The sequence below is a fragment of the Capra hircus genome, chromosome 6, assembly GCF_001704415.2.
Source record: "Capra hircus breed San Clemente chromosome 6, ASM170441v1, whole genome shotgun sequence".
Classification (NCBI taxonomy): domain Eukaryota; kingdom Metazoa; phylum Chordata; class Mammalia; order Artiodactyla; family Bovidae; genus Capra; species Capra hircus.
The window spans coordinates 31,705,674-31,727,731 of record NC_030813.1 but is presented as its reverse complement, the minus strand read 5'-3'; the positions used below and the strand labels follow the sequence as shown (position 1 = coordinate 31,727,731).

The following is a 22,058-nucleotide window of genomic DNA, read 5'->3' as shown; positions in this document are numbered from 1 at the left end:
TGCAAGAGACGTGAGTTGGATCCTGAGTTGGAAAGATCTCCTGGAGAAGGTGATGGCAACCCACTCCAGTATTCTTGCCTGGGAAATCTCATGGACAGAGGAGCCTGGAGGTCTACAGTCCATGAAGTCACAAAAGAATGGGACATGACTTAGTGACTAAACAACAACAGACATATTTAAACAGCAAGAAGACCCCCAAACTATTTATATACGTATTTTATATATACACATACGAAAAGCCCAGAATGGCCCTTAGGCATATTATGTGCTCAGTTGCTTCAGTCGTGTCTGACTCTGTGACTCACCAGGCTCCTCTGTCCATGGGATTCTCCAGGCAAGAATACTGACGTGGGTTGCCATGCCCTCCTCCAAGTTAGGCATATATGAATAAATGCAAATTGTAAATCCTGATTGAGTAATGGCTGTGAAGATTTTCCCCAACATTTAGAAAAGTTCTTCTCTAATGCAGAAGAAATAATATACTATGGTATCAAATGTTCACTTCTGCTAAAGGAAGCAACTACAGAAATGTTTTATTTGTATAAAGTAACAAGCGCTACAGATGCAAAAACAAACAAAAAACCCAACAACTTTCCCAATACTACTTCAAAAGGAGCTTATCAAACTTAATTTTCTTTAGAATGTATTTATTTCTTGATCTTCTGGACAAAAATGCTAAGTCAGTCTGTCTTTAAAGAAAAGCAATTACAACTTGAGGACACTTCATATTTGCCTTTTTTGCCCGCACCAGTTCCACCTCATCTGAATTTTTCCATTTCGTGAAAACCATTAAATTCTCCACTGCTGTCTGCGGCACCAATTATTTATTCTGGATCAGGTCCTCTGGTAAAACTTGCTCAAGGAGGATCTCTTTTCTTCTATGATTTGCTGTCACCAGGTTCACTATCAGATATTTTCTTTTTGTACCGTCTTTTTCTTTACCAGCTTTCTGAGAATTAAGAAATGCTTCAGTTAACTCTGGACAATCTAAATTTTCTTCCAGCTCTACAGTATTGTCTGCATCTGTTAATCTCTTCCATTCCAGGAAATACCTCCCCTTCCCATTTACTACATGTCAGTCTAGTTCTTTTTCTACTACAAATTCTTCAGATTCTGCCTCTTTGAATTTTTTACCCTATTCTTTCTGTTTCTTTCCCTTTTTTTTTTTTTTTTTTTTTAATATTAGAGGCATGGTGCCTAGTGATCCCCTGAGGGCAGGGAGAAGGAACATTGTGGGAGAGGGCCATGACCGAAGTCTCCTCAGTGGAGGTTTCTCCCGCTTTGCCCATACATTTATTAAACCAAGTGCAATGTATTGAGGATAAAGAAACGAATATTTGGATCAAAGCCATTTATTGGCTATATATTGTATGTTAGTAATACAAAAGTGCTGCAGGTATTATAAGTTAAAAAGATGATTCTGCTGGGGGAAATAAGTAGGTCAGTGACTAAAAATTAGATTAATTAGCCCAGATAATAAGTGCTACAGGAGTCTTGTTTAAGACCTGTGGCAAGAGCAAACTCATCATTATTTAGTAAGTGCTTTCTTGATTCTAATTTGAGGAAATTTAAAGCAATCAGCCAAAAATCTCCAAAACTAAACAACAACAGCAAAAACTTGATACTAAAATGAGGATTTATGAACTATGATCTGTACTGAACTGAATGGTCACCTCCTATACCCCTGCCAAATATATATATATATATATGTATATATCCATGAACTAACCCCTGAAATCTGTGAATGTGAGCTTATTTGGGAGAAAGGCCTTTGCACATATAACTAATATAAGGACGTCAAAATGTAATCACCATGGATTATCCAGGCAGACCATAAATATCCTTAGAAAGATGGTGGGAGATTTAAGACAGAAAAGGACAAGACGGAGTGGCTTAGAGGCAGAGATTGGAATTTCTCAGCCACAAGCTGAGGACTGCAGGGACCCACCAGAAACTGGAAAAGGCAAGGAAAGATTCTCATCTAGATGCTTTGGAGAAAACAGAGCCTTGACAACATCTTGATTTCAGATCTATTCTCTATAACTGTGAGAGAACAAATTTATGCTGTTTAAATTGCTGAAATTGTGGTAATTTATTATGGCAGCTATGGAAAACAAATCATGATCTAATCTGCCTTATTTTGCAAAGCATAGACAATTTTGAAAGTGTTTCAGTCACTACAAAGATGAAAGCGCATGTAAAAATGTCTGTATGAATTACAGTAGGGAACATTTTCTTTATTACATTTAAATATATATTGCTTTTATATACCACACCACATCATAGTGTTTGGTTTGTTTTTCGCTCTCCCCATGTCCATGGGTCTATTCTCTATGTTTATTTCTCCATTGCTGCCCTGAAAATAAATTCTTCATCACCCTTTTTCTAGATTCCGAATATATGTGTTAGAATATGGTATTTATCTTTCTCTTTCTGACTTACTTCACTCTGTATAATAGGTTCTAGGTTCATCCACCTCATTAGAACTAACTCAAATGTGTTCCTTTTTATGGCTGAGTAATAGTCCATTGGGTATATGTACCACTACTTCTTTATCCATTCATTTATCGATGGACATCCAGTTTGCTTCCATGTTCTACCTAAATAGTTCTGCCATGAACAATGGGATATATATATCTTTTCAATTTTGGTTTCCTCAGGGTATATGCCTAGGAGTGGGACTGCTGGGTCATATGGTGGTTTTATTCCTAGTTTTTTAAGGAATCTCCCTACCATCTTTCCTAGTGGCTGTATCGATTTGCATTCCCACCAACAGTGCAAGAGTGTTCCCTTTTCTCCACACCCTCTCCAGCATTTATTGTTTGTAGACTTTTTGATGATGGCCATTCTGACCTGTGTGAGGTGATATCTCATTGTAGTTCTGATTAGCATTTCTCTAATAATGAGTGATGTTGAGCATCTTTTCATGTGTTTGTTAGCCATCTATATGTCTTCTGTGGAGAAATATCTGTTTAGGTCTTTTTGCCACTTTTTGATTGGGTTGTTTGTTCTTTTGGTATTGAGTTGTATGAGCTGCTTGTGTATTTTGGAAATTAATCCTTTGTCAGTTGTTTCATGCTATTATTTCCTCCCATTCTGAGGGTTGTCTTTTCACCTTGCTTATAGTTTCCTTTGCTGTGCAAAAGCTTTTAAGTTTAATCAGGTCCAACTTGTTTACTTTTGTTTTTATTTCCATTACTTTAGGAGGTGGGTCATGGAGGATCTTGCTTTGATTTATGTCATCAAGTGTTCTACCTTTGTTTTCCTCTAAGAGTTTTATAGTTTTTGGTCTTACATTTAGGTATTTAATCCATTTTGAGTTTATCTTTGTGTATGGTATTAGGAAGTGTTCTACTTTCATTCTTTTACATGTAGCCATCAAGTTCTCCCTGCACCATTTATTGAAGAGGCTGTCTTTGCCCCATTGTATATTGCCTCCTTTGTCAAAAATAAGATACTCATATGTGCATGGGATTATTTCTGGACTTTCTATCTTGTTCCATTGGTCTATATTTCTATTTTTGTGTCAGTACCATTCTGTCTGGATGACTATAGCTTTTTGGTATAATCTAAAGTCAGGAAGGTTGATTCCTCCAATTCCATTCTTCTTTCTCAAGACTGCTTTGGCTATTCAGAGTCTTTTGTGTTTCCATATGAATTGTGAAATTGTTTGCTCTAGTTCTTTGAAAAATGTCATTGGAATTTGAAAGAGATCACATTGAATCTGTACATTGCCTGTGGTAGTACAGTCATTTTCACAGCATTGATTCTTTCTACCCAAGAACATGGGATGTTTATGTAGCCTTTGATTTCTTTCATCAGTGTCTTATAATTTTCTGGATACAGTTTTTTTGTCTCCTTGGGTAGGTTTATTCCTAGATATTTAATTCTATTTGTTGCAATGGTGAGTGGGATTGAATCCTTAATTTCTCTTTCTGATTATTCATTGTTAATATATAGAAATGCAATTGATTTCTGTGTATTGATTTTGAATCCTGAAGCTTTGCTAAATTCACTGATTACCTCTAGTAATTTTCTGATACTATCTTTAGGGTTTTCTATATACAGTATCACATCATCTGCGAACAGAGATTTACTTCTTCTTTTCTGATCTGGATTCTTTTTATTTCTTTTTCTTCTCTGATTGCTGTAGCTAGGATTTCCAGAACTATGTTGAATAATAGTGGGGAAAGTGGACACCCTTGTCTTGTTCCTGATCTTTGGGGGAATGCTTTCAGTTTTTCACCATTGAGAATAATGTTTGCTGTAGTCTCATCATATATGGCCTTTACTATGTTGAGGTAGCTTCCTTCTATGCCCATTTTTTGAAGAGTTTTCGTCATAAATGTGTGCTTAATTTTGTCAAAGGCTTTTTCTGTATTTATTGAGATGATCATGTTTTTTATCTTTCAGTTTGTTAATATGGTGTATCACATTGATTGATTTGCATATACTGAAGAATCCTTGCATTCCAGGAATAAACCCACTTTGATCATGATGTATGAGCTTTTGATGTGTTGCTGAATTCTGTTTGGTAAAATTTTGTTGAGGATTTTTGCATCTATGTTCATCAGTGATATTGGCCTGTGGTTTTCTTTTTTTGTGTTGTCTTTGTCTGGTTTTGGTATTAGGGTGATGGTTGCCTCGTAGAATGAGTTTGGAAGTGCTCCTTTCTCTGCAATTTCTGAAAGAGTTTTAAAAGAATAGGCATTAGCCCCTCTCTAAATGTTTGATAGAATTCTCCTGTGAAGTCATCTGGTCCTGGGCTTTTGTGTTTTGGGAGATGTTTTATCACAGCTTCAATTTCAGTGTTTGCAATTCAGTTGCTCATAATTTCTTTTTCTTCCTGGTTCAGTCTCGGAAGATTGAACTTTCCTAAGAATCTATCCATTTCTTCCAGAATATCCATTTTATTGACATATAGTTGTTCATAATAGTCTCTTGTAATCCTTTGTATTTCTGCATTGTCTGCTGTAACCTCTCCTTTTTCATTTATAATTTTGTTGATTAGGTCTTCTCTCTTTTTTTCTTGACGAGTCTGGCTAAAGGCTTGTCAATTTTATCTTCTCAAAAACCAACTTTTAGTTTTATTAATCTTTACTATTGTTTCTTCATTTCTTTTTCATTTATTTCTGCTCAGATCTTTATGATTTCTTTCCTTCTACTAATTTTGGGTTTTTGCTCTTCTTTTTCCAGTTTTTCTGGGCATAAAGTTAGGTGGTCTGTTCAATGTTTTTCTTGTTCCTTGAGGTAGGATTGTATCGCTATAAACTTCCCTTTAGAACTGCTTTTGCTGCGTCCCATAGGTTTTGAGATGTCATGTTTTCATTGTCATTTGTGTCTAGAATTTTTTTTACTTCCCTTTTGATTTCTTTTGTAACCTGTTGATTATTAAAAAATGTGTTGTTTAATCTCCATGTGTTTGTGTTTTTTTTACAGTTTTTTTCTTGTAATTGATATCTAGTCTAATGGCATTGTGGTCAGAGAAGATGCTTGATACAATTTCAATTCTCTTAAATTTACTGAGGTTTGATTTGTGACCCAAGATGTAGTCTGTCCTGGAAAATGTTCCATGTGCACTTGAGAAGAAGGTGTATTCTTCTGCATTTGGATGAAATGTCCTGAAGATATCAATGAGATCCATCTCAGTTAATTTTAGACTTTTGTTTCCTTGTTAATTTTCTGTTTTGATGATCTGTCCCTTGGTGTGAGTGGGGTGTTAAAGTCTCCTATTATTGTGTTACTATAGAGTTCTCCTTTTATATCTGTTAGTGTTTTCTTATATATTGAGGTGCTCCTATGTTGGGTGCATAACTATTTACAATTGTTTTGTCTTCCTCATGGATTGATCCCTTGACCACTATGTACTGTCCTTCCTTATCTCTTATAATCTTCTTTATTTTAAGATCTATTTTGTCTGATATGAGGGTTGCTGCTCCAGCTTTCTTTTGCTTCCCATTTGCATGAATATATTTTTCCATCCTCTCACTTTCAGTCTATATGTGTCTGAAGTGGGTTACTTGTAGACAGCATATGTATGGATCTTGGTTTTTTATCCATTCAGCCAGTATGTGTCTTAGTTGGAGCACTTAATCCAATTACATTTAAAGTAATTATTGATATATATGTTCCTATTGCCATTTTATTAATTGTTTTGGTTGATTTTTGTAGATGTTTTTTTATTCTCTTGTATTTCTTGACTATATAATTTCCTTTAATATTTGTTGTAAAGCTGGTTTGGTGGTACTGAATTCTCTTAACTTTTGCTTGTCTGAAAAGCTTTTTGTTTCTCCATCAATTTTAAATGAGATCCCTGCTGGGTACTATAATCTTGGTTGTAGATTTTTCCCTTTCGGTACGTTAAATATATCCTGCCATTCCCTTCTGGCCTGCAGAGTTTCTGTTGAAAGATCAGCATAAATGTATGGGGTTTCCCTTGTTTTTTTGTTCTCTTGTATGTTACTTCTTGCTTTTCCTTTGTTGCTTTTAAAATTTTTTCTTTGTGTTTAATCTTTGTTAGTTTGATTAGTGTGTGTCTTGACGTGTTTCTCCTTGGGTTTATCCTGTATGGGATTCATTATTGCCTCTTGGACTTGATTGACTATTTCCCTTTTCATGTTGGAGAAATTTTCAACTCTAATCTCTTCAAAAATTTTCTCATACCCTTTCTTTCTCTCTTCTTCTTCTGGGACCCCTATAATTCAAATGTTGGTGTGTTTGATATTGTCCCAGAGGTCTCTGAGACTGTCATCAGTTCTTTTCACTTTATTCTGCTCTTCAGAAGTTATTTCCACCATTTTATCTTCCAGCTCACTGATTCATTCTTCTGCTTTGGATATTTTGCTATTGATTCCTTCTAGAGTATTTTTAATTTCAGTAGTGTTGTGTTGTTTGTATGTCTAGTCTTTAATTCTTCTAGGTCTTTGTTGATTGATTCTTGCATTTTCTCCATTTTGTTTTCAAGGTTTTTGATCATCTTTACTATCAGTATTCTGAATTCTTTTTCAGGTAGTTTGCCTACTTCCTCTTCATTTATTTGGACTTCTATGTTTCTGGTTTGTTACTTCATTTGTGTAGTATTTCTTTGCATTTTCATTTTTTTTTAACTTATTGTGTTTGAGGTCTCATTTTCCTAGGCTTCAAGGTTGAATTTTTTTTATTCCTTTTGGTTTCTGCCCTCCTAAACTTGGTCCAGTGGTTTGTGAAAGCTTCTTATAGGGTGACATATGTGCTGAGTTTGTTTGTTTGTTTGTCTTTTCTCTGATGGGCAAGACTGGGGTGATAATCCTGTCTGCTGATGATTAGGTTTATATTTTTGTTTTGTTTGTTTAGATGAGGTGTGCAGGGTGCTACTGGTAGTTGGGTGATGCCAGGTCTTATATTCAAGTGGTTTCCTTTGTATGAGTTCTCACTGTTTGATATTCCCTAGGGTTAGTTCTCTGGTAGTCTAGGGGGTCTAGAGTCTTGGACTCAGTGCTCCCAGTCCAAAGGCTCTGGGCTTGATCTCTGGTCAGGAAGAAGGATTCCACAAGTGATTTGTATGGCATTAAATGAGATTAAAACAAATACCCAAAAATGAGAAACCAAACAGGAACCACAGACATGTGACTGTTACCAAATCAGGCACATAATCATTAAAATAATGGAATATACACACACATATATATACCCATAATCAAAGTCCAAACAGGCCAACAAATATTAAGTACAGTAGATTGAAACGTGAACAGAGGGAATCAAAAATTATATTTACCAGTTACGAACAAAACTAACTAAAGCACAGACTGGAAAACAAAAGTAAAGCAAGGTGCCTGGTGAAGAATAAAGCAATGAAAACAAAATTAACAAATATGTTGAGATGAAAGGAAAGAAAGAAAGAAAGAATAGACATGCAAAGTTAAATAGAGGTAGATGAAGAAGATTTATGTACATTAAAGATTAGCTACAAAGGGAGAAGAACAGTAAAAAAAGCATACAAAGAAATAAATGTAGGAAAATATAATAGGTTTTGAAAAATTAAAAAGTAAAATTATAAAAAAGAGGAAAAAAAAAGGAAGAAAAAAGAAGGAAAGGAAAACCCCACAGAACTGCAAAAGCCCGGCACAGAGGCAGAGGTTTATAGCAATAATAAAAAGTGTGACTGAATATACACATATACATACACACCCATAAGCAAAATCAAAACAGTCCAACAAAAATAAAGTACCTCACCTCCCTGTGCTGATCTCTGGACCTGCTGTGGGGGCAGCTCAGATTCTAAGTTAGTCCTGCTCCTGTGTGTTCTTGCCTCCAATGTCCACAGCTAGCAGAACTAGTGCGTTTTCTTTTGTGGGAGATCTCACGACTGAGTGACTTCACTTTTACTTTTCACTTTCATGCATTGGAGAAGGAAATGGCGACCCACTCCGGTGTTCTCACCTGGAGAATCCCAGGGACGGGAGAGCCTGGTGGGCTGCCGTCTATGGGGTTGCACAGAGCTGGACTCGACTGAAGTGACTTAGCAGCAGCAGCAGCAGTTTCCTTTTATATTTTCCATAGACACACAGTCTGCCTTCTTGATCCTGTGGATTCAGTCTGCAACCTGTATGGCTGGTGGGAAGCTTTGTGTCTTCTTCCTTAGCCGCACTGCCCCTGAGTTTTGATTGTGGTTTTATTTCTACCTCTACATGGGGTTGTCCACTGGGGTTTGCTCCTGAGGCTGCCCTGGAGGACTTGGGTCTATCCCTGTGAGGGCCAGGTGTGGAGGTGGTACAGCTGCTTGGGTCACAGGGGTTCTGGCAGCACCACATAGTCAGGGGAGTTTGTGACTAGGGCAGCAGGACACATAGTGCTCTAAAAGGGTATGGCAACCAGTATTGGCCAATACACTCCAGTAGTCTTGCCTGGATTCCAGATAAACTATTTCAAATTCTAAAAGGCAATGCTCTTAAAGTGCTGCACTCAATATACTAGCAAATTTGGAAAACTCAGCAGTGGCCATAGGACTGGAAAAGGTCAGTTTTCATTCCAATTCCAAAGAAAGGCAATGCCAAAGAATGCTTAGACTACCACACAATTGGACTCATCTCACACGCTAGCAAAGTAATGTTCAAAATTCTCCAAGCCAGGCTTCAGCAATACATAAACTGTGAAGTTCCAGATGTTCAAGCTGGATTTAGAAAAGGCAGAGGAACCAGAGATCAAATTGCCAACATCCACTGCATCATCAAAAAAGCAAGAGAGTTCCAGAAAAACATCTACTTCTGCTTTAAGACTACACCAAAGCCTTTGACTGAGTGGATCACAACAAAGTGTGAAAAATTCTTCACGATATGGGAATACAGGATCATCTGACTTGCCTCTTGAGAAATCTGTATGCAGGTAAAGAAGCAACAGTTAGAACTAGACATGGAGCAACAGACTGGTTCCAAATAGGGAAAGGAGTATGTCAAGGGTGTATATTGTCACACTGCTTGTTTAACTTATACACAGAGTACATCATGAGAAATGCTGGGCTGGATGAACCATAAGCTGGAATAAAGATTGCTGGGAGAATTATCAATAACCTCAGATATTCAGATGACACCACTCTTATGGCAGAAAACAAAGAACTAAAGAGCCTCTTGATGAAAGTAAAAGAGGAGAATGAAAAAGTTGGCTTAAAGCTCAACATTCAGAAAGCTAAGATCATGCAGTCTGGTCCCACCACTTCATGGCAAATAGATGAGGAAACAATGTAAACAGTGAGAGACTTTAAATTTTGGGGCTCCAAAATCACTGCAGATGGCGACTGCAGGCATGAAATTAAAAGACACTTGCTCCTTGGAAGAAAAGCTGTGATCAACCTAGACAGCTTATTTATAAACAGAGTCATTACTTTATGTACAAAGGTCTGTCTAGTCAAAGCTATGGTTTTTTCCCAGTAGTCATGTATGGGCGTGAAAGTTGGACTATAAAGAATGCTGAGGACCGAAGAATTGATACTTTTGAACTGTGGTGTTGAAGGAGACCCTTGAGAATCCCTTGGATTGCAAGGAGGTCCAACTGGTCCATCCTAAAGAAAATCAGTCCTGAATATTCACTGTAAAGGCTGATGCTGAAGCTGAAACTCCGCTACTTTGGACACCTGATGCAAATAACTGACTCACTTGAAAAAACCCTGATGCTAGGAAAGATTGAAAGTGGGAGGAGAAGTGGACAGAAGATGAGATGGTTGGATGGCATCACTGATTCTGTGGACATGAGTTTGAATAAGCTCCAGGAATTGGTGATAGATAGGGAAGCCTGGTGAATGCAGTCCATGGGGTCGCAAAGAGTCAGAAACAACTGAGCGATTGAACTGAACTGAACTGATTCTTGCCTGGAGAACTCCTCTGACAGAGAAGCCTGGCAGGCCACAGTCTACAGGATCGCAGAGTTGGATACGACTGAAGTGACCCTGTATGCATACATGCAAGACATTTTTTGCCTGTGGCAGCTCTGCCCTAGTGAGAGTTGAGTGTGAAGGTGGCACAGCTGCTTGGCTTGTGAATACCCTGGTGGCACCAATTGTGCAGGGACGTAATGCCTCCACAGCAGGAGTTATGGCCCTATCAGAGTCTGTTTTCAGTCCTCTTGTAGCTGTTGATCAGAAGGCCTCTTTGGCCAGTCTTTCTCCATAGCTCCGCTCATTCAGGCACTTAGAGGACTCCCTTGCCTGGGGTCCTTTTCTATTGTTCACTGAGTCAGACACATAGAGGGGGCCCCCCGGCTGGGGACCTACTCTATAGATCGAAACATTAGGCACTTAATGGGTCACCCTGTGAGGGATCCTACTTTGTAGTTCAGCACATCAGTCGTGTAACACCCTGGGTGGGGTCCTACCCTGTAGTTCAGTGCATCAGGCATTTGATGGGCTAGCCTCTCAACTGTTCAGCTGCTGATGCTGGCAGGTGAGGGGAGAGAGGCTATGGTGATGGATCCACCCCCTGCTCATGACTCAGCAGTATCACCTTGCTTCCATGGCTGCCTGGCTTTCCTCCACAGGCATTTCCCACTGCAGTCTCCTCTCTCACATCCCCTCAGTTGGTCTCTCCATAATCAACAGCGGCCCTTGCCGTGGGATTGCCCCACAATCCCTAAATTCCAGCTCCCACCTGCTGTGTCTTCCAGGGAAGCTGCATCCCTGTCCGGGGTATGTATGGCTGCAGCCAGGACTGTCTGATACTCATTCCATTTAGGCTGCCACAGATCAGCTGTTTCACTCTCAGCCTTAAATATTTCTCCACTGACTTAGACAATTGCCCTGATGTGGGGATTGGACACCTGCTTCAGTTCCCCCATCCACTGAGGGCAGGTCCAATCCTATTAACACTCCTGTTTTTCCCCCTAGTTCTTTCATCCTACCGAGTTTTGTGTGGTTTATGTAGTCTTTCCAACTGGTCAGGTACTCCTGTCCACTCTCAGATGGTGTTCTCCATGCACATCTGTGTGTGAAGGTGTATTCCTGATGTATCAATGGAGAGAGATATACTCCATGTTCACCTATTCCTCCACCATCTTTCTCTCTCTCTCTCTCTCTCTTTTTTAAAAGCTTTATAATATAAAGGAACGTACTGGGGAAAGAAAAGAAAATTCCTCACACATGTACATATATTCAACTTCCTACTGCTTTCTAGAAGCCTTGAAATTTTCCAGTCAACTTCAGAGGCAAAGGCAACTATTGACTTCCCATAAACCTTGGGTTTCAATTATTTATTACTGAGTAACAAAACAGCCCCAATATTATTGGCTTAAAGCAAAAGCTATTTTATTTCTAAGGATTCTGTGGGTCTGGTATTGAGCCTTGCCCCAGTGGGGATGGATCACCTGTGCTCCGCATGGTGTTGACTGATATTACTCAGCTGGGGCCAGAGAATCCAAGATGGTGTCACTCATGTCTGGTGCCTGGGCATTAGCTGTTGATTCCTGGTCTTTAGTTCTCTTCCATGTGGTTTCTTTTTCTTTCCACATAGTCTGTCATTACCAAGAATTCTAATCCATTCCTTTTTGAAAACTTGCATATATACTGGAGAAGGCAAAAGAAAAAAGCTACAAGCCAAAACTTGTTTCTGGCTTCTAAAAATGGGGGAAAAAATGATATAAGATCTCTTAAGACCCAGGCCCACATTCAGAATCATGTGTCTTCCCTTTTGCCTTCTCCAGTATATATGCAATTATAGGTAGTAATTGCCAATGGATGTATATAGAGGGAATCCTATTTAGAAAAGAGCAATTAGAAAAACACATAAATCCACAAAGCAGTATCAACTCTTTTTGAAGTATACTAGAAGGCAATGGCCAGAGAAGGCGATGGCAGCCCACTCCAGTGCTCTCGCCTGGAAAATCCCATGGATGGAGGGGCCTGGAAGGCTGCAGTCCATGGGGTCACAAAGAGTCGGACATGACTGAGCGACTTCCCTTTCACTTTTCACTTTCATGCACTGGAGAAGGAAATCGCAACCCACTCCAGCGTTCTTGCCTGGAGAATCCCAGGGACAGGGGAGCCTGGTGGGCTGCCGTCTATGGGGTCACAAAGAGTCAGACACGACTGAAGTGACTTAGCAGCAGTAGCAGCAGCAGCATTTTAAAACATGCCTGATTTATGGAAGTTTCAATTGCTTGAATGTTTGTAATATTTTACAATGAAATAAAAATTATGTTCAGAACTAGTTAAGAATGCTTAGAGGCATAGTCAATCATTTGATGATTCACAGCTACTCAGGAAATTCAAGCACTCCACTCTCATTTTGCACGTAAGCACAGTTCTGATTAAGAGGGAGCTGGAAAGGAAGAATTACAAGGTGACCTGGACAAAAGTGTCATGTCAGCATTAGCATAAGATAAACTGATTGAAGTGGCTGATTCTACTGCTTATAGTCAGAGTTATTTTGGAAAATTTGAATGAGAAATCCTCTCTTGTCCATCACAGGAATGACACTTCATATATATCCAGTCATATTAAACAATTGTAGAATCACAAAGCTAGACAGGATTTTATGAGATTAGCTGATCTATTCCTTACCTTGAGATAAAATTTGAGTGCTGCAAAATCCTCAAGATACTGAAATTTAATTTATTCTTTGAGAAAAATAAGACCCATTCATGCATTCAACAAATATTTGTTGTGTGTGAACCATGCGGGTGCTTAGTTTGCATCAACAAATAAACCTGGCTAAGCCTTTGTGAGGCTTTCAGTTTAATAGGAGGATATAAATGATTCCATGAGTTTCCCCTTTGTCAATAACAATAATCCTTACTTGGTTTTAAATGTTTTTTAATTGATTTGCTCATATGACATAAAAATCTACCCTTAAAGTAGAGCCAATCACTAACAGGTTGTGAGTTGTGAGAAATGAGTTTGGAATTCATTTACATTAACAAACCATTTCACTTTCAGAAGAAAATGCTAAGATTCGAAAAGTATGATTCTTATTTGGAGTAAAACCTTCTAACACCCAATCCAATGTTCTTTACTGTTTGCTGTCCTTTCAAAAATATCTTTCTTTTCCTACATTGACTTGGTTATAGAATGTATTCATACAACCTAGAACAATGTCCATATACTTTAGGTATAAATCCATGTGCATGCTAAGTCACTACAGTTGTGTCTGACTCTTTGCAATCCTATGGTCAATAGCCCACCAGGCTCCTCTGTCCATAGGATTCTCCAGGGGATAATACTGGAGTGGGTTGCCAACCCCTTCTCCAGGGGATCTTTCCAACCCAGGAATCGAACCCATCCATGTCTTGTCTATCTCCTGCATTGTCAGGCAGATTCTTTACCACTAGAGCTACCTGGGAACCCTATGTGACAGAAACCCAAAGTAAATAGTTGAGACCAAAAAAAAAAGTTGTTATAAAGAAATTTCAGTTTCTTAAGGACTCCACAGCACAAATAGAGCTAAACTGGGGAAATGAGCACTCAAAATCCGTGAGGACTGTTTTTAAGCCCCCTTGCTGCATTATTTTCTTTTTTTTTTTTTAATTTTATTTTTTATTTTTTAAATTTTAAAATCTTTAATTCTTACATGCGTTCCCAAACATGAACCCCCCTCCCACCTCCCTCCCCACAACATCTCTCTGGGTCATCCCCATGCACCAGCCCCAAGCTGAGAAGTATCTTGCTACTTGAGGTTAGAAAGACCTAGTGTTTTCTGGGGCTATACTGCCTGAGTTTAAATCCTCACTATTTCACTTGTTAGGAGAGTGACCTGGTCATTTAAACTCTCTAATCTCAATTTTCTTATATATTAAAATTAGGATAATGATACTGGCTACATAAGATTACAGCAGAAAAGCAAATTAAGTGGTCTCCAAGACTTGGGACAATGCTTGCTTCATAGGAACTCTCAGTAGACATGAATTGCCATTATAAAGTGAGAGATGTCAAGACTGAGCTGGGAGAGCTGCCCTGCCACAGTGTGGGTGTAGCTGATTAAGACAGCAAGTCGAAATGCAGGTGGGAATTAAGGCTTTACTCGCTACTGTCATAGGAAATTACAGTGTTATTTGCTCAATTGTGTCTGACTCTTTGCCACCCCATGGATTGAAGCCCACCAGGCTCCTCTGCCTATAGGATTCTCCAGGAAAGAATACTGGAGTGGGTTTCCATTCCCTTCTTCAAGAGATCTTAGTGACCCAAGTATCGAACCTGGGTTTCAGAAACCCTGCCAAAGGAAAAGCAAGTCTATAAAAAAAACTCATTGCTTCCCAAATGTTTGACTTTTGTCTATAGGATGACACTGAGAGACAGTCAGTATAACAGCACAGATGGGATGGGGGAATTGTGTCACTGCTAGAAGAATCCCAATCAAGAGGATCAGTTTTATGGACCTGAGTGGGGAATGGAGAGGAAGGAGGGAAGAAAGGAAGGGCTAGGAATGGACAAGTACTGCTGCTGCTGCTGCTAAGTCACTTCAGTCGTGTCCAACTCTGTGTGACCCCATAGACGGCAGCCCATCAGGCTCCCCCGTCCCTGGGATTCGCCAGGCAAGAACACTGGAGTGGGTTACCATTTCCTTCTCCAATGCATGAAAGTGAAAAGTGAAAGTGAAGTTGCTCAGTTGTGTCCGACCCTCAGCGACCCGATGGACTGCAGCCTACCAGGCTCCTCTGTACATGGGATTTTCCAGGCAAGAGTACTGGAGTGGGGTGCCCTTGCCTTCTCTGGGACAATTACTGAGTGTTATTTAATAATGAAATAACATATTCTCAAGGTTACCCCTTTCTGTGAATAGGGTGTTCTCAGAGCCCAGGGTTCCAGTAGTGAGGCCTCTGAATAGAGGCTCCTAGGCTAACAATACAAATATAAATAGAAGTATGGCGGGCCTGAGTTCCTTGACAGAAATTCCCTTCAACAGACCTGTCAGGTAAAGCCTTTGTAATTGCCTATGGTTAGGTTTAAACAAAATCATACATAGGTTTTTAGCCAGGGGCTGGATTTCTCAAGAGCCTTCTCTGTTCTCAGAGGGCTTTCTGCTAGATGGGTGATGTTTCATTCTCCAAAGTTTCAACAGTGTGTATTTCCTGGGTATATAGTGGATCTCTTGTTATTGAGATGGAATAAGTATATGCCTTAAAATGAGGCCTGGAATAGAAGAAGCACCTTTCATAAGCTACATACTATTTTTATTATTGCTATTGTTTTTATATGTTTTCCATTTTAGCCCTAATATGACAACTTATTCTATACAGAGTTAGGTAAGATCATATTCCTCACATTGAAGGTTTTTGAAAAGCATTCCCTGATCTTTATGCAGAGTTCACCAATTTGTACCCAGGAAGAATGAGAGTTGCAAATCTTCCTTCCAAATTAAACAAAAAAAAGCTCAGCTATTAGCTGACAACACAGTGTCTTGGCCATATCATTACGATCCTCATTTAAGACATCATTTAGGAAACAATCAGCGACTGCTGAAAGATAAATATTAAGTTTCTCATTTAAAAATCATCTAAATTTGTTTGGTACTCAATAAAAATTGAAGCCCCACTTTGTGCCAGGAATTATGTATTTAATAAAATGAATGATACAAAACATCAATCTTCCTGATTCCATGGAAACTTACAGATAATTGGTGCAACAAATGTTAATAATATAAAATACAGATTAAAATTTTAATTATGATATTACTATAAAGAGAGGAACTTGATGCTGTATTGAAAGGACATGAGCTAGCCTGGGGGTGGATCAGATTGTCAGGGAAGGTTTACCTCAGACTGTAGATGTTTGCATTGAGGTCTATAGGATGAGTAAGAGTGAATTCAGTAATTCACAGAAGAATGGCAAGTTTTTAAGATTCTTCCAATCAAGTAAGACTGTATCTTTAAAACCATTGATTACCAAATTTGACTAAACTTTGGAATCATCTTAGAAATTTTTGAAAAATACTGATACCTGAAAATTCCCCAGAATTTTTGATTTGGGACTTCCCTGATGGCTTGGATGTCAGAGAATCTGCCTGCAATGTGGGAGACCTAGGTTCAGTCCCTGGGTCAGGAAGGAGGAGAGCATGGCAACTAACTCCAGTATTCTTGCCTGAAGAATCCCCATGGAAAGAGGAGCCTGGCGGGCTACAGTCCATGGAATTACAAAGAGTTGGACATGACTGAGTGACTAACGCTTTCAACACTTTCTGATTTATTTAACATGGCATATGGCTTTGGCATTGGGACTTTTTTTTAACTTCTCAAGTGGTTAATCCTTAAGGCAAGAGGATTATGTCTAACGCAAGAAATTTGAAGTAAGATGAGTGATTGGAGTCCAAAGAATGAGAGGGAATGTGGCATGACCTGAGTCTGTGACCCTAAAATGTGACAAATCGTATTAGAAGTTTAGTCTTTGTCTTGAGAAAAATAGAAAACTACAGAAAGATCATCAGAGAGGACATCATATCGAAATGTATGTTTATGCTTGCAGTGTAAATATTGTAAAAGAGAAGCTATAAAATTAGCTTGGACTAGGCTGGTGGCAAGGAGATGAAGTGAAGTGGGTTTGAAAGTTTTGTTTTGTTTTGTTTTTAAGGACTTGAAATTGCAGACTGGCAATGGATAAAGTATGAGAGATGATAAGACTGACTTCTTGGTTGCTGGCTAGTGGAACTGGTAAAGGTGAATTATGAGCCTACTCTTATGATACTTGGGGTGCCTTTGAGATAAGATATCTAAACAGATATTAAAGAGAGAGTAGAGCATAAGGGTACATCTAGGCATGAGGTTTTGGTTGTTGGGAACAAAGATCTAAAGGGCAATAACTTTACATTAAATCATGCAAGTTCTATAAAAATAATTGTTTTACTGGTACAAAACACTATCATAGAAGGCATTGGGCACCTACAGATCATTAAGATGAAGACATAGGAAAGATTGACGCTTCTAATGTGGTTTTAAAATGAAGATTCCCCTTTAAAACATCTCAAGGTAGCATGGAATGAAAGAGAAGAAATCCAACCACTTTTATCAGATCATAATCAATAAGTACCAAAATGTTATTTGGAAGAAAATTCTGATCAGAAAGAAAAAGAGAGCTAATTGAATTTTAGTATGGAGCAATTGTCCTGAAGAATCACAAAAATTGTCAGAGATACAATATTATATAGTTGAACACAGTATCAGAGTTGGGATATTTTGGGTTTTATTCATGTCAGACTGGAAAGCCCAAAAGGTAGAATAATAAAGAGGACAGAAGGAATTGTGATATATGCATTTCATTTATCAGAGCTCTATTAGGACCAATCATGTACCAGCACACCAAAGCTATGATAAGGACTAGGACTACAACAACAGACAGGGTAAGCTTTATTCAGGTTCAGAGTCTATTGTCTCCTATGCTGGGAGAGACTGGGGGCAGGAGGAGAAGGGGACGACCCAGGATGAGATGGCTGGATGGCATCACGGACTCGATGGACGTGAGTCTGAGTGAACTCCGGGAGATGGTGATGGACAGGGAGGCCTGTCGTGCTGCAGTTCATGGGGTCGCAAAGAGTTGGACACAACTGAGCGACCGAACTGAACTGAACTGAACTGAACTGATACCACTTAAAACAAGAAAAATAAAAGAGCCTGTTTATTTTAGAAAGTGTCGCTAGTTAGCTTTTGCATAGGTAGCCAGTAAAAAGGATGCCTTTAGTCAATAAGGTTAAGTAGCCAATTTATGGGATTGCATTCCCTGGGTGTTAGATCAAGTTTTAGAGTAGTGGAAATTAGGATTTAATTGTTCTGGGGTTAGGCAGGACATCAGAATTGTATAGAGCTTTCAGGTCACTATAATGTGCAGCCAATCTTGAGAACCACACTTTTGAGGTATGTTTCATCACTGAAACAAGGGAGTGACTCCAGATGATAAGGCTAAGAGAGGAATAAAAACATACTGATTACATAGGAATAATAATAATGAACAATTCTCTAGTCTTTATGTGCCAGGAACATTTCTAAATGTTTAACATATGTTAAGTCAGTTAATAGTCCCACCAGCCCTATGAGGAAGTCATTTTTATTCTTCCCACTTGAGAGGGATCAGAGCCCCAATGGCCACACCCGGCAAGTATCAGAGCAGGTCCTTGAACACAGTCTGGTTCCAGAGTTCCTGATCTTAACTGCTATGCGATATTTTCTCTAAATACTATATAATAGTAATTTTACAGTGAGAGTTATAAAAGAAGGGAAAACATATAACAATGGCAGAGTATCATTAAACCGTCTTCCCTGGTGGCTTAGACGGTAAAGAATCTGCCTGCCGTGCGGGAGACGCAATCTCTAAGTTGGGAAGATCCCTGGAGAAGGAAATGGCAACCCAGTCCAGTCTTCTTGCCTAGAGAATTACATGGACAGAGGAGTCTGGCTTGATACAGTCCATGGGATCACAAAGAGTTGGTCACGACTGAGCAGATAGAGATATAGATCATGAAACCAGTCAAATACCAGCTGATGACTGGAAGTGGTTATACTGTAGCCATAAACAATTTTGAACTATATTTTATATATATTTATATAAATATACAAATAAATTCCTGTATATATTTAATATATATATTCCATGTTTATATTCTTAATTTATGGAAATCAGTTAACAAGTTTGTCTTGTTGTACGTGTTCATGGTTACGTAGTCCAGAAGTTTTTGTCTTCAGCAGCAGGCAGGGAGATATAAGCTGTAGAAACAGGTAATTTTTTTTTTTCTGACTTTTCATTTTCTCCTGAAGGAAACTCAGGTGCTGAGGCTATTCCATGTAATCTAAAGTACGACTCTTACTTCATGGTAATGACCAAGCTGTAGGAATAAAATCTTAGGAGGAAGTAATCATACCCCAGTGAGCAAGTCTAACAAATCGAACCTATTTTACAGGTGGAAATACCATAAAGAAATGTATCATTGGAAGGATTACTATGCATTTACACTGATTACACTGCATTTCTATGCATGTCAAAAAAAAATTCCAATTTAACTCTATAAAACATGTGTCTGAGTCAACCTGCCATATATATTTTTTTCTTACACTTTCTATCCCATTACAGAAATAATACCTACCAAATAATGCTGTGCATTTCTAAATGGCTAGCTTTCGGGTACTTTGCCCAGATTTTGTTGTTCCCTCTTTTCCTCTGAAGGCTGAGAAAGCAAATGTAGTTTGGGGGAGTGCAAGGTCCCCAGTGCTGTGGATATTTTGTGTCCTGAATCTGAAGCTATGGTGCTATAACCTGTCTGGGCTTGTTCCCTATGAATACAATGTAATACATGTAGGGAATTGTTTGGTATTCAATTAAGAGCTCTCTTAACTCCTGTTATTAAAGCCTACAAACTAGTGAGTGTAAAATTGAAGTTGAACAGTTCAGCTCTTTTTGACATTGAAACACTGCCTGAAAAATAGTGATGTAAAGCCCAAGTCAAATGTTACCCTTTAAAGCCCATGGAAAAATAAAAAGTGGAAACACTGAGGGGAAAGAGTAAATGTCTAAAACTTGGTCATTTCCTAATGACACAGTACATGATGTTAGGAGCATGCTACTGTGCTCATGCACACGCATCAGCCAGTTTGTTGAACAGATATTACATTGATTTGAACAGAAAGCTGCAAGGTTATTATTGCTAAAGCCTCAGTGAAGGAAATAATTAAAGCATTAAGCATTTTAAGGTTTTAAAATGACTTTAGGCAATCACCGGAAAACACTATAGGAAATCGATATACTGTAATTGAAAGGAAATTGAATTGGTCTTTATTTTTTAATCCCTTCTAAACGTTCTCTAGACGGTCAGACCATGGAAGATAATGCGTCTTGTTTTGCCATCAGCAGTGCGACTTTCTGTAAATCTCATGTGCCGCAGGGCCCACTTTTATTATTTTTACTTAGAAAATGCTCAACCAAATAGATAGTATGAAATTTTGTGTGCATTATCTTTGTTAGTCTCTGGGCTCATTGTTTAAAACAAAAACAACCAGACAAAAACAACCTCTGAAGCAAAGTTAAGCTAAAGACATTGCAAACAACGAACCAGAGAAGTTGTTAGGTAAGTCTCACTCTTAAACCTGAGTGAAATTCTAGATTTTATCTAACAATTTTCCTGTCCGTCTTGCTCTGCTGCAAGGGCTATGACCCACTGTAGAGACAAATTCAGTTTGAATCTATGTGAACCTAACCCATTTTTTTTTTCTTTTATCTGAAATAGTTTTTATATTGGAAGGAGTTTTTATAACCAAACAGGATAGCTTGAAGTGAATCTCAGGGAGATGCTTGGGTATGAACATAAATTAAGGAATCTCAACCCTTGAGTAATCCTTCAAAAAGATGTATAAAATCATCCATTGTAATGGAGTAATATCGATACCTTCATCATTTGGTGGTTTTGAGAACTGATCAATATATGCACAGCTCCTAGTAGCTCAGACAGTAAAGCATCTGCCTACAATGTGGAAGACCCAAGTTCAGTCTGTGGGTTGGGAAGATCTCCTGGAGAAGGAAATGGCAACACACTCCCGTATTCTTGCCTGGAAAATCCCATGGATGGAGGAACCTGGTAGGCTACAGTGCATGGGGTCACAAAGAGTTGGACATGACTGAGTGATTTCACTTTACAGATGATTAGTACATACTGTGCACTACATGGGGCTTTCCTGGTGGCTCAGCAATAAAGAATCCACCTGCAATGCAGGAGACTCAGGAGACCTGGGTTCGATCCCTAGATCAGGAAGATCCCCTAGAGAAGAAAATGGCAACCTGCTCCAGTATTCTTGCTAGGAAAATCCCATGGACAGAGGGCTGACAGTCCTTAGGATTGCAGAGAGTCAAACATGACTGAGTGAATGAGCATTCATGCATGTGCACTATGTATGTGTTATAATTATTTTTATAAAAATGATGATAATGGTGATAATTTGCCTTTTAAATTTTATTGCCAAAATATCAATTAAGAGTTTGGGATGGTCATGTACACACTGCTATATTTAAAATGGATAACCAACAAGGACCTACTGTATAGCACATGGAACTCTGCTTAATGTTATGTGGCAGCCTAGGGAAATGGCAACCCACTCCAGTATTCTTGCCTGAAGATCCCATGGACAGAGATGCCTGGTGCGATGCAGTCCATGGAGTTCCAAAGAATTGCACACAACTGAATGACTAAGGACAGACATACATGAAAAGCCCCAGTACCATGGCTGACACATGGAAAGTATTACCAAAAAAAATGTTTTTTAAACAAGTTCTATTCAATGTAGAAATTAGTATTAATTTCTTAATAATTTCTTTGTTATGACTGTGTTTATATGTGATATTCTTTATTTCTAGTTTTCCAGAGAGTCTGTATCCTGAATTTCTCTATGTCAAAATTCCATCTGTAGTTTTTGGTGACTACAGCTAGCATTTACCTAATATTAAGCATCAGAACAAGTGAATATGAAAGGAAACCTGAGTTGAGTAAAAAAAGTTAATAGTCTTAAAATCTAGACTGCTTTCATTAAGAACAGGAACAACTTTTCAACTTTTTAAGTGCTATAATCCATAGACATGTGAGAAGGATGGCAAAAAAGAAGAAAGAAAACAGAAAGGTGAAAGACCTTCATAAAGC

The 22,058-nt window shown here is 38.6% G+C and overlaps 1 protein-coding gene and 1 pseudogene across 1 annotated transcript in view; one reads left to right on the top strand and one right to left on the bottom strand.

Annotated features, from left to right (window-relative positions):
- GRID2 (glutamate ionotropic receptor delta type subunit 2) overlaps positions 1-22,058 on the top strand; it is a 1,630,498-nt gene that overhangs the window by 1,202,463 nt on the left and 405,977 nt on the right. The gene's annotated exons all lie outside the window — the stretch shown is intronic.
- On the bottom strand, positions 637-20,822 carry LOC102187307 (annotated as a pseudogene).